This window comes from Poromitra crassiceps (genome assembly GCF_964638095.1).
Source record: "Poromitra crassiceps genome assembly, chromosome: 12".
NCBI lineage: Eukaryota > Metazoa > Chordata > Actinopteri > Beryciformes > Melamphaidae > Poromitra > Poromitra crassiceps.
Window position 1 is genome coordinate 42,517,524 of NC_139632.1, and position 7,500 is coordinate 42,525,023.

Here is a 7,500-nt window from a genome sequence, read left to right on the forward strand (position 1 = left end):
CATCACATTCAACCTCATGGCTTCATCACATTCAACCTTATGGCTTCATTACATCCAACCTTATGGCTTCATCACATCCAACCTTATGGCTTCATTACATCCAACCTTATGGCTTCACCACATCCAACCTTATGGCTTCATCACATTCAACCTTATGGCTTCATCACATCCAACCTTATGGCTTCATCTTTGCTTTTGCTGCTCTTTTCTTTGCTTCTGTGATCTTGTTTCTGTGCCTTTTGTTTTGTCTTCTGTATGAAGCATGAAGCAACTTTGTTTTAGAAAAGTTGACCAATAAACTTGTTAGTACTATAAGGTCGACTGGGTACGTTTTTATTTATTTATAACAGAGCATGTGAGCGGAGCGGTGATAATTACCGCTCCTTGCTCCCCGGAGCGGTCCTTTCCACCCGCTCCAGCGCTCACGGCCGCTCAAGACCGCTCTGCTCCAGACCGCTCCCCGCTCGATACAGATTTCACCCACTCGCACTCACCGCTCCGCTCAAAAGAATAAAAGAGATAAAAAGGCCAGGGTGTTTTAATTTGCATTTAAACCCCTGGGCAATGGGCATTGCTCACTACAAATAACATGAGCTCAGCAGAGTCGGCTGCATGTTCGTTTCTCTTCCTTCTCATCTCGCAGCAGCTGGCAAGAAAATAGTGGGTGTGCACATGAAGTAAGCCAAGTCTTATTGAAGCGGACATCACAGTGCATCACAGTAGAGGCTGTCACTCATCCAAATCACATTAAATCTGCGAGGGATATATATAGCACCTGGATTACATATATGTTTCACATAGGGTTGTGTTTTGATTTCTATGTTTTATTTTGTCCAATATTGAAATGTTCTACAATTGCATGTAGTGCTAACATAAACATTATTTCTATCTACCACTTAGCCTATTTAGGCTGATTTAGTTGCTATTTCTTGTAAATGTATTAGCCTCAATGCATGCTGGGAGATTTCACATGTGGCTCAATTAGCCACGCACCGATGCATTCTGTTTCGAACATGTCGTGATCGAAACTGGAGCGCGACTGAGCGGTACTGAGCGGGTGATCGGTGCCGCTCCAACTTTCGCTCCGGTACCACTCTGGTCCCCGCTCCCCGCTCAAGCCAAAATCCCCCCGCTCTGCTCCGCTCCGCGCTCAGCTCCGCTCACATGCTCTGCTATGCAACCTTTTTTAGGGCCCTTCAAACGTAAACGAACTTGTAGAGTAGGACTCCTAGATGGACAATGTGCCCTTTTAATTGTTACTAGGCATCTCGCGGGCTCGATTCCTAGGCTCGCCCTGCAGCTCCCCGAGCTGGCCATGCAGCTCGCATATGCAGCTCGGCCGCTGCGCTGTGTACAATACAAGTGTACACAAACCATTATGGCTTTCGAGTACATCTAAAAATCATTTTTAACTATTAACTGATATTCCTTGTATTAAGAGCTCTGTCAGAGCTAAAATATACTTAAACGTTATAATCCATAGTTTTGTTCTCTTGGGTGACACCTATGGCAAAGAGTGGTAATTGCGGGTGAGATCCAAACAGTGTAATTATGTGACAGTCAGTTTGTTCGGCCGTAGTAATAACCACCCGTAATGCTAGCAGAGACCGGAAACAAGTAGCTTGTTATCCTACTTCACACAAGAATGGTCGGGAACCTACAGTAACCTACAGAGTGAGTCTGTTGTGTTAGCTCCGCCCACCCTGTGAACCTACAGTAACCTACAGAGTGAGTCTGTTGTGTTAGCTCCGCCCACCCTGTGAACCTACAGTAACCTACAGAGTGAGACTATTGTGTTAGCGCCGCCCACCCTGTGAACCTACAGTAACCTACAGAGTGAGTCTATTGTGTTAGCTCCGCCCACCCTGTGAACCTACAGTAATCTACAGAGTGAGTCTGTTGTGTTAGCTCCGCCCACCCTGTGAACCTACAGTAACCTACAGAGTGAGTCTATTGTGTTAGCTCCGCCCACCCTGCTGTGAACCTACAGTAACCTACAGAGTGAGTCTATTGTGTTAGCTCCGCCCACCCTGTGAACCTACAGTAACCTACAGAGTGAGTCTATTGTGTTAGCTCCGCCCACCCTGTGAAACTACAGTAACCTACAGAGTGAGTCTATTGTGTTAGCTCCGCCCACCCTGTGAACCTACAGTAACCTACAGAGTGAGTCTATTGTGTTAGCTCCGCCCACCCTGTGAACCTACAGTAACCTACAGAGTGAGTCTATAATGTTAGCTCCGCCCACCCTGTGAACCTACAGTAACCTACAGAGTGAGTCTGTTGTGTTAGCTCCGCCCACCCCGTGTCACCACAGACTACAGTAACCTGCAGAGTGAGTCTATTGTGTTCGCTCCGCCCACCCTGTGAACCTATAGTAACCTGCAGAGTGAGTCTATTGTGTTAGCTCCGCCCACCCTGTGAACCTATAGTAACCTACAGAGTGAGTCTATTGTGTTAGCTCCGCCCACACTGTGAACCTACAGTAACCTGCAGAGTGAGTCTATTGTGTTAGCTCCGCCCACCCCGTGTTACCACAGTTCATAAATGCTGCAATACTGAAAATGCAAAGGCTTCTATCAATGAGCCATACGCTCAATCACCATTGTGTTAAGTCACTATCAGATAGATAGATAGTGACTTAACAGACATTTGTTTACATGAAAATCTTTGAGATTATCACTTTAAATTGTAAAAAAAAAAGAGAGAGAGAGGGGCTGGGGTGTTTATGTTTGAAAGACCCTAACAAGTTCCATAGTAGGCCTATCTATACCTTTTAAGAAGAAACTGAAAAACAAAAGTTTGCTCCCTACTGTCAAATGTCCCATTCATTATCTGTGGAGCAGTTTGTGCTTTAAAATCCCAACATGACAGGTTAAGGTCTCAATTCTCTTGATTCTTTCTGGATCTGGGTCGGAGTTGTTCCTCTTCATGAATATTAACGGGAATACCCTGACGGACCGCAGGAATAACAGTTGAGAACATCTTGTTGCAGGAATAACAGTTGAGAACATCTTGTTGCAGGAATAACAGTTGAGAACATCTTCTTACACTGAATGATGTTCCTTTGTGTCAGCTTCTATTTATCCAGAGAATGAAGGCTCTTGCTGAACATACAGCTCATATTCACACGACTCTTCCACCCAGCAGCTCTAAAGTGACAGTATATGGGATGTATGGGATGTTAAGTGCCATGGTTGGTAGTTGTTGCTACGCTGTTGTGGAACGCTGTACTTCTAGACATTTACCTCTCTTTGATGTCATGCCTTTTCACAAGTGTCAATGCGTTGGCAGTGTGTGTGTGTGTGTGTGTGTGTGTGTGTGTGTGTGTGTGTGTGTGAGAGAGAGAGCATGTGTCCTGAATAGGGCGATAGACATGTGGCTTCGTCAAGGTCATTTATTCAACAACATTGCTCGTACACATGGGGCGTGTCACCATGGCAACAGGTCTCGCTCTCTCTATTATCTATCCACCTCTCTCTCTCTCTCTCTCTCTCTCTCTCTCTCTCTCTCTCTCTCTCTGTCTCTCTGTCTCTCTCTCTCTCTCTCTCTCTCTCTCTGTCTCTCTCTCTCTCTCTCTCTCTCTCTCTCTGTCTCTCTCTCTCTCTCTCTCTCTCTCTCTCTCTCTCTCTCTCTCTGCTTCAAATGTCTTTTCCTGTCCACTTGTCAAATGATTTCAAACCACTTACACTGCATGCGTGTGTGTGTGTGTGTGTGTGTGTGTGTGTGTGTGTGTGTGTGTGTGTGTGTGCGTGTGCGTGTGCGTGTGTGTGTGTGTGTGTGTGTCTGTGTGTGTGTGTGTCTGGAGTAAAGACACATACAGACGAGAGAAAAAGAAGAAATGAATAAAGAGGAAAGACAAATAGATAGCAAAATAGAGAAAAACAGAGAAAAACATGCCCCTCCCTCACAACTGATGCAGTCAGTCCTTGGACCAATCAGTAACAATTACAATCAACTACTGCATACAGTAGAAGCCTATACAGTACTGTATTCACCTTATGTAGCCCCGCCCACTTGACCCTGTTGTGTTATGACTTCCTGTTCAAAACACCGTCTGTTTTACCTGCTCACTAGTACCAAAGAGCGTGGAAGGAAAGAGACGACACTCCGGCCATTTTTGGAAACAGAATGCGCCTCGCAGTGGTCAGCTGCGGTAGCGCTGGCCCCTATAATCAGCCTCTCTAAACAGTAACTCAACGGGAGTTGAACCTCGGGTCCTTTTCATTAGGTATTTATCTTGAAAAAACTAAACAAAGAAAACGAAAAATTTTGCTTAGTTTCCACAATATGGTTGTTGTTTTACATCCCTGCACTACACCACTTCAATCAAGATTTGCAGTACGCCCAGAAAAGATGTGAATCCCCAAAGTTTAGAGTGTTCTCCCGTTGAGTTACTGTTTAGAGAGGCTGATTATAGGGGCCAGCGCTACCGCAGCTGACCACTGCGAGCCTGTGCGAGGTTCTTTTGGCGCTGTCACGCTTCCAAAAATAAAAAATGGCGGGGGCTGCTGGGCGCTGATGTTGCAATGGGGCAATATGGAGCTGTCATTTCTTTCCATAAAAGTTCTTTGCTAGTACTGTACTGTCACAGGAAGTGTCAACACAATAGGAAGTAACTGGCTGGGCCAACTCAACTAGTTATGCTAGTTCAGGTTCCTTCGTCTAAAAGTCAATGGGATTTTTGTATGGGGATTTTGATTAAATGTATGAAATAAAGTCTGTGGTGAACAAAAGTTTGTGAAACAGCAAACTTCGAGTTCAGCCAAAATTCACAAAATGAGGACCACTTTTATGACTTTTGAAGCATTTTCTGAAAATCGCGTAAAAAAACCCATTTAGGCTACGCTTCGAAAATAATAAAAGTGGTCCTAATTTGTGAAGATTATCGTCCTGAGCACAAAGTTCACTGTTTCATCAAATTGTGTTACCCACAGACCTTATTTCAAGCATTGAACTCAAATCTTTTAGACGAAGGAACCAGAAGTGCTAACATCCAGGTCTTCCGGACTCAATCCTGCGATAGCGTGCGCTATATAGTTGGAATAGACAAATGATTTAACGATATTGGCCTTTTATTGAAAACAAGCAAATAGTAAGTCTTCTCCCACCAGTGATGTGGTTCCTTGGGTCAGTCAGTAAAGAAAACGCAGAAAAATGTTTTTGGACAAAATTCAAAATGGCGAAAAACCTTGTGGGAGGAAAAGGGAGTGGCCTACATAAATAGACATGACCCATGACAGTTGACCACAATTTGGAAGTCAATTATATGAAAACGCTGTGGACTATCAAAAACCGGCTATGGTAGTTTTGTGCAGGGCAGTCCACAAATTAATTAGGTGGTCTCGTTAATTAAAATGTATTAGTATCAGTAGGCTATCCTTCAAAAACCCACCTGAGTCCAATCTTATATATAGATTGTACACTATGTGGTGCAGCTGTGCTTCCTCCTCCTTAGGCTATGTAGTGATACATGGTGTTGACAGGTTGAACAAAAATGGAAATGCCTTCAGGTGTTTTTACAAGAAACTCAAATGGCAGAAAATCCAGTGTGGATCCGGATGCCATCAGATAATGGATGGAGGGACAAAAAAAAGACAAAACTATGTAATGTACGACAAGATAGAAGGAGGGATAGAGAGAGGAAAACAGAGAGAAAGAGATAGACAGAGGAAAACTGAGAGAAAGAGATAGACAGAGGAAAACAGAGAGAAAGAGATAGACAGAGGAAAACTGAGAGAAAGAGATAGACAGAGGAAAACAGAGAGAAAGAGATAGACAGAGGAAAACAGAGAGAAAGAGATAGACAGAGGAAAACAGAGAGAAAGAGATAGACACAGGAAAACAGAGAGAAAGAGATAGACAGAGGAAAACAGAGAGAAAGAGATAGACAGAGGAAAACAGAGAGAAAGAGATAGACAGAGGAAAACAGAGAGAAAGAGATAGACACAGGAAAACAGAGAGAAAGAGATAGACAGAGGAAAACAGAGAGAAAGAGATAGACAGAGGAAAACAGAGAGAAAGAGATAGACAGAGAGAAAGAGATAGACAGAGGAAAACAGAGAGAAAGAGATAGACACAGGAAAACAGAGAGAAAGAGATAGACAGAGGAAAACAGAGAGAAAGAGATAGACAGAGAGAAACAGAGAGAAAGAGATAGACAGAGGAAAACAGAGAGAAAGAGATAGACAGAGGAAAACAGAGAGAAAGAGATAGACACAGGAAAACAGAGAGAAAGAGATAGACAGAGGAAAACAGAGAGAAAGAGATAGACAGAGGAAAACAGAGAGAAAGAGATAGACAGAGGAAAACAGAGAGAAAGAGATAGACAGAGAGAAACAGAGAGAAAGAGATAGACAGAGGAAAACAGAGAGAAAGAGATAGACAGAGGAAAACAGAGAGAAAGAGATAGACAGAGGAAAACAGAGAGAAAGAGATAGACAGAGGAAAACAGAGAGAAAGAGATAGACAGAGGAAAACAGAGAGAAAGAGATAGACACAGGAAAACAGAGAGAAAGAGATAGACAGAGGAAAACAGAGAGAAAGAGATAGACAGAGGAAAACAGAGAGAAAGAGATAGACAGAGGAAAACAGAGAGAAAGAGATAGACAGAGGAAAACAGAGAGAAAGAGATAGACAGAGGAAAACAGAGAGAAAGAGATAGACAGAGGAAAACAGAGAGAAAGAGATAGACAGAGAGAAACAGAGAGAAAGAGATAGACAGAGGAAAACAGAGAGAAAGAGATAGACACAGGAAAACAGAGAGAAAGAGATAGACAGAGGAAAACAGAGAGAAAGAGATAGACAGAGGAAAACAGAGAGAAAGAGATAGACAGAGGAAAACAGAGAGAAAGAGATAGACAGAGGAAAACAGAGAGAAAGAGATAGACAGAGGAAAACAGAGAGAAAGAGATAGACAGAGGAAAACAGAGAGAAAGAGATAGACAGAGAGAAACAGAGAGAAAGAGATAGACAGAGGAAAACAGAGAGAAAGAGATAGACAGAGGAAAACAGAGAGAAAGAGATAGACAGAGGAAAACAGAGAGAAAGAGATAGACAGAGGAAAACAGAGAGAAAGAGATAGACAGAGAGAAACAGAGAGAAAGAGATAGACAGAGGAAAACAGAGAGAAAGAGATAGACAGAGGAAAACAGAGAGAAAGAGATAGACAGAGAGAAACAGAGAGAAAGAGATAGACAGAGGAAAACAGAGAGAAAGAGATAGACAGAGGAAAACAGAGAGAAAGAGATAGACAGAGGAAAACAGAGAGAAAGAGATAGACAGAGGAAAACAGAGAGAAAGAGATAGACAGAGGAAAACAGAGAGAAAGAGATAGACAGAGAGAAAACAGAGAGAAAGAGATAGACAGAGGAAAACAGAGAGAAAGAGATAGACAGAGGAAAACAGAGAGAAAGAGATAGACAGAGGAAAACAGAGAGAAAGAGATAGACAGAGGAAAACTGAGAAAGAGAGAAGAGAGAAGAGAGAGTATCATTGCGTCCC

At 43.1% G+C, this 7,500-nt stretch overlaps 1 pseudogene across 1 annotated transcript in view; it reads right to left on the minus strand.

Annotated features, from left to right (window-relative positions):
• The window catches only part of LOC310786236 (ephrin type-B receptor 1-like), a 104,488-nt pseudogene that overhangs the window by 52,258 nt on the left and 44,730 nt on the right, over window positions 1-7,500 (minus strand). The gene's annotated exons all lie outside the window — the stretch shown is intronic.